We start from the raw sequence: 6,000 nt of genomic DNA on the forward strand, positions 1-6,000 counted from the left end.
CTATTGGAAGTTAAGACAATTTGAGTGTGCCCTGAGAATGAGATATGTGCAGCTCCTATCGGGATTTGTCGGCACATCCGGGCGGTGTTGCTGGATTTGTTTTAACTTGTCGAAGTGTCTAGTAGAACCGGCATACCGAGTCTGATCGGAATGTCTCGGGAGAAGGTCTATTCCTTCGTTGACCGTGAGAGCTTGTCATGGGCTAAGTTGGGACTCCCCTGCAGGGATTTGAACTTTCGAAAGCCGTGCCTGCGGTTATGGGCAGATGGGAATTTGTTAATGTCCGGTTGTAGATAACTTGAACCTTAATTTAACTAAAATGAATCAACAGTGTGAGTTACCGTGATGGTCTCTTCTTGGCGGAGTCCGGGAAGTGAACACGGTGTTGGAGTAATGCTTGCCGCAAGATGTTCTTTAGTTACTCGCTCGCGCTTTGCCTCCTCTTCTCGCTCTCTTTTGCGAACAGGATAGCCACCATATATGCTAGTCGCTTGCTGCAGCTCCACATACCTTACCTTGCCTTACCTTTTAAGCTTAAATAGTCTTGATCGCGAGGGTGCGAGATTGCTGAGTCCCTGTGGCTCACAGATTACTTCCAAACCAGATGCAAGGCCTGATGATTCCGTTCCAGATGACGCGCTTGAGCTCAAATGGGAGTTCGATGAGGACTCACGCCGTTACTATGTGTCTTTCCCTGATGATCAGCAGTGGTGCCCAGTTGGGGTGATCGGGACCGTGTCGCATGTCGGGTTATCTTTTATTTTGGCGCCGTAGTCGGGCCATGAGTGTTTGAATGTTGTAATGCTATTTATGTACTTTGATTGACGTGGCGAGTGTAAGCCAACTATGTATCTCCCCTTTTATTATCTATATTACATGGGATGTTGTGAAGATTGCCTAACTTGCGACATTGCTTTCAATGCGGTTATGACTCTAAGTCGTGCCTCGACACGTGGGAGCTATAGCCGCATCGAGGGTGTTACAAGTTGGTAATCAGAGCCTTCCCCGACCTTAGGAGCCCCATTGCTTGATCGTTTTAGCGGCCGAGTTGTGTCTAGAAAAATGTTTTGAGTCATTTAGGAATTATATATCGAAGAGTTTAGGAATTCTTTTTACTTCCCAGTCTCCTCATCGCTCTGGTTAGGCATCCTGACGTAGAGTTTTGACTCTTCTCTTCCCAAATTTCACTAAAAAAATTTTAGGATCACGCGAGTATCTTGGAATCGTTCCGATGGTTTTGTGACGAGAACATTGTTCTTGGTGCCTCCTGTCTTTAGGGGTTGTGGAAGTGTCCCGGGGAGTTGAGCTCCGAGGTGTTGTCATCACAATTTTATCGTTGCAGTTCTGGAATACCTGAGTTTAGTACGCCAAAATCAAAAATCTCTTTTATGCATTTCGTTGGTGAGATAACCTCGACGCCACCCAGTACTGGGGCAGGAGTTCGGGAGTATCGCCATAACTTGTATAACGGATGCTTTTCGAAGGTTGAGGTAGATGGTTTCCGAAGTTTTTCTCGGTTATGTGTTGAAGGATGGATACAGCTGGATGTAGGATTTGCTAGATTTGGGTGAGATATTATGCTTCCCCTGTATCCCCAACACCTGATTGCATAACCGGAAAGGTTTAGGAGTTTCATAGGTGGGAATTCTTGTAGCTCTAGTTCTTCTTCCACGGATATTTGGTTTGAGATTGGGATTTCTTACTGAGTATTCATTCTTGATCCGTACCTTTTGATTTATTCCTCTACCTAAATTCTAAGTGGCTTCTCAATTTATGGATATCTGACCATTTCAAGTGGAATGCATTCGTTCTTATGTTCGGATGTGAAGACTATATGTTGCAATTTTCATTTCCTTGGATTCAGCTTCATGCTATCTGTCAATGTGCTAACGGTTGTCACCCTCTTCAGGATGGCTCCCGCTAAGACCACCAATCAGAATCAGAATCAGGATCCACCACCACCTCCACCTCCTCCGGAGGCATGGAAAGCTGTGATGGCCGCAACCAATGCAAACACATAGTTGATCATGCAAATTCTTCAAGAGCGCAATCAAGCGAACCAAGGCAACCAAGGAAACAATCAGAATCACTTTGCTACACTCAACCAGTTCTTTGCTAACGGGCCAAAGACTTTCAGCAATTGTGTTGAGGCAACTGATGCTGACGATTGGCTCGTGGATCTGTGCAAGCATTTCGAGTGCAGTAACGTCAGGCCTGAGGACTTCGTCAAGTTCGCTTCCTTCCAACTCAAAGATCAAGCTGCAGAATGGTTCCAGCAGTACAAGGATTCCAGAGGAGGCCGTGCGATTATCTGGGATGAATTCTGTTAAGACTTCAAAGCTCATCATATTCCTCAGAGCGTGGTTGAAAGCAAGCGTGAGGAATTCCGCAACCTGAAGCAAGGCTCTTTGTCTGTCTATGACTACAACTAGTTGTTTCAGAAGCTCGTCCGCTTTGCTAAGCAGGACGTCCCTGAGAGAAGAGCATGATATACCAGTTCAAGGGTGGTCTCAGGGAAGAAATTCAGCTAGCACTTGTTCTCTTTGATCCCTTGAGGTTCGATGAGTTCTACAACATGGCATTGAAGCAAGAGGCTGCTCAACTGAGGTGTGATGCTTCCAAGAAGCGAGTCAGAGATGCTACTCCTTCTTCCTCTACTCAAGTGGCCAAGCAGCAGAAGTATTGGCTTCCTCCTCCTCCGTTTCGTCAGCCGTATCAGCAGAAGAGCAAAGGTGGCAGTGGATCTTCCCACCCACCCAACCCTGGCTTTCAGAACAAGACTTCGTCTCAAGCTCCAAGATCGAGTGCTCCGTATCACCGTCTGCTTTCAGAGGTCACGTGCAACAAGTGCCAACAGAAGGGTCACTATGCAAACAAATGCTTCAATCAGAGGCGTCTTCCTCCTCCTCCTCCTGTGAGATCGGCAAGTACAGTTGTGGTCAAGCATAATCCCAAGGTCAACTTGATGAACGCAGCTCAGGCAGAGGACTCGTCAGATGTCATCATGGGTAACCTTCCTGTTAACGATGTTCCTACAAGAGTTCTTTTTGACACTGGGGCATCGCATTGTTTCATCTCAAGACCTTTTGCATCTAAGCATGGGTGGTTTTCTCAAGTTATGCATAAACCGTTAGCAGTTGTCTCTCCGGGTAGATGTTTGCTCGCTAACTACGAGGTTACGGATATTGCTATTTCGTTGGGTGATTTCAAGTTTCTGGCTTCTCCAATGATCCTTGGTAACTCGGATATTGATCTTATTCTCGGGATGGATTGACTATCTAAGCACAAGGCTCAGCTTGATTGTGCAGCCAGGCAGATTCAGTTGACTCATTCGTCTGAGGATGTAATTGTCTTTGCCGCTCGGGATAATACCATCCGTCTGTTTTCTCTCAATGAGAAGGGTGAACTGGATGCTATCTCGCAAATTCCAGTCGTTTGTGAATATCAAGACGTCTTTCCAGAAGAGCTTCCAGGAAAGCCTCCGCACCGGCCAGTTGAATTCGTCATTGATCTCGAGCCCGGCACGGAACCAGTGTGCAAGCGTCCTTACAAGCTCGGACCCGAAGAGTTGAAGGAGCTGAAGAAGGAACTCGATGTTCAAGAAAGAATGGGCCTCATCCGACCTAGTTCTTCTCCGTGGGGTTGTGGTGTTCTTTTTGTGAAGAAGAAGGATGGAACGGACCGACTTTGTGTTGATTACCGTCCATTGAACAAGAAGACCATCAAGAACAAATACCCACTTCCCAACATCAATGAGCTGTTCGAACAACTCAAAGGTGCCCAAGTATTCTCCAAGCTTGATCTCCTTATGGGTTATCATCAGATTCGAATCTGTGAGCAAGATATTCCCTAGACGGCTTTCAGGACAAGCTTTGGTTCATATGAATAAACGGTCATGTCTTTTGGCCTCGTCAACGCTCCTCCGACTTTCTCTCGCATGATGAACTTCATCTTCAACGCCTACACCAATGACTTCATTTTGGTCTATCTCGACGACATTCTGGTCTTTTCGAAGAACAAGGAAGATCATGCCAAGCACTTGCATTTGGTACTCGATAAGCTCAGAGAACACCGGTTCTACGCCAAGTTCTCTAAGTGCGAATTTTGGCTCGATGAGGTTCTTTATATTGGTCACATCATCTCTGTCAAGGGCATTGCGGTCAATCCTGAGAAGGTGTCTGCAATTGTGAATTGGGAACCTCCTCAGAACGTGAAGCAACTCCGTAGCTTCCTCGGTCTCGCAAGCTATTGACGAAGATTCGTTGAAAACTTTTCTAAGATCGCGAAGCCTCTCTCAAATCTCCTTCAGAAGCACGTCAAGTATGTTTGGTCTCCGGAGTGTGACATTGCTTTCAACACTTTGAAAGAGAAATTGTCACTGCTCCAGTTCTGACTCCACCTGATGAATCCAAGCCGTACGAGGTCTTTTGTGATGCCTCTCTCCAAGGTCTTGGCGCAGTGTTGATGCAAGAGAAGAAAGTTGTGGCTTATACCTCTCGCTAGTTGAAGCCCAATGAGAAGAACTACCATACTCATGATCTCGAGTTGGCGGCAATTGTGCATGCTCTTTTGACTTGGAGACATCTCTTATTGGGAAGAAAAGTGGACATCTTCACTGACCACAAGAGTCTCGAGTACATCTTCACTCAGCCTAATCTCAACCTCAGGCAGACTCGATGGGTCGAAATGATTCAAGAGTATAATCCGAGTATCGAGTATACTCCAGGCAAGGCCAATGTGATTGCTGATGCATTGAGCAGGAAGGCTTACTGCAGCAGTCTGATTCTCAAGCCTTATCAACCCGAGCTTTGTGAAGCCTTCCGCAAACTTAATCTGCAATTTGTTCCTCAAGGTTTCCTCGCCAACCTTCAAGTGTCTCCTACCTTGGAAGACCAAATTCGCCAAGCCCAACTTCTTGATGCTATGGTGAAAAAGGTGAAGATTGGGATTGCCAAGAGTCAACCCAAGTACAAGTGCTACCGCCTTGTTGACAAGGACACTCTTTTCTTCGAGGATCGTATTGTTGTGCCCAAAGGTGACCTTCGTAAAGTGATCATGAACGAGGCTCACAATTCTCTCCTCTCCATCCACCCTGGGAGCACGAAGATGTATCAGGACCTCAAGCAGGCCTATTGGTGGACCCGAATGAAGCGCGAGATTGCTCAATTCGTGAATGAGTGTGATGTCTGCAGAAGAGTGAAGGCAGAACACGAAAGGCCAGCTGGTCTCCTCCAACCTCTTGCCATTCCAGAATGGAAGTTTGACCACATTGAAATGGACTTCGTGACTGGGTTTCCAAAGTCCAAACGTGGCAATGATGCTATATTCATGGTCATCGACAAACTCACTAAAGTGGCTCACTTTCTGCCTATCAAAGAGTCAATCACTGCAGCTCAATTGGCGGAGCTCTATACCTCTCGGATTGTCTCTCTGCACGGTATTCCACAAGTGATCTCTTCAGACCGTGGTAGCATCTTTACCTCCAAGTTTTGGGATTCTTTTCAGAAGGCCATGGGAACCAACATCCGCTTTAGCACACCTTTCCATCCTCAAACTAGCGGTCAAGTCGAGCGTGTCAACTAGATTCTTGAAGATATGCTTAGGGCTTGTGTGATCTCCTTCGGCATGAAGTGGGAGGATTGTCTTCCATATGCTGAATTCTCCTACAACAACAGTTTTCAAGCAAGTTCGGGCAAGGCCCCATTTGAAATTCTGTATGGCAGGAAGTGCCATACCCCTCTCAACTAGTCTGAAACCGGTGAACGTCAGCTTCTCGGAAATTGCTTAATCACAGAGGCAGAGGAAATGTGCAAAGTCATTCGAGATAACCTCAAAGCAGCCCAATCCCGCCAGAAGAGCTACTATGATAGTAAGCATCGTGATTTGGCTTTCGAGATCAGAGATCATGTTTACCTCCACGTCTCTCCTATGAAAGGTACTCGTCGCTTCGGTATCAAAGGGAAGCTTGCCCCTAGATACGTGGGACCTTTCAAGATTGTC

This window comes from Triticum urartu, chromosome 6A, assembly GCF_056163025.1.
Source record: "Triticum urartu cultivar PI428250 chromosome 6A, HENAU_Tu73, whole genome shotgun sequence".
Classification (NCBI taxonomy): Eukaryota; Viridiplantae; Streptophyta; class Magnoliopsida; order Poales; family Poaceae; genus Triticum; species Triticum urartu.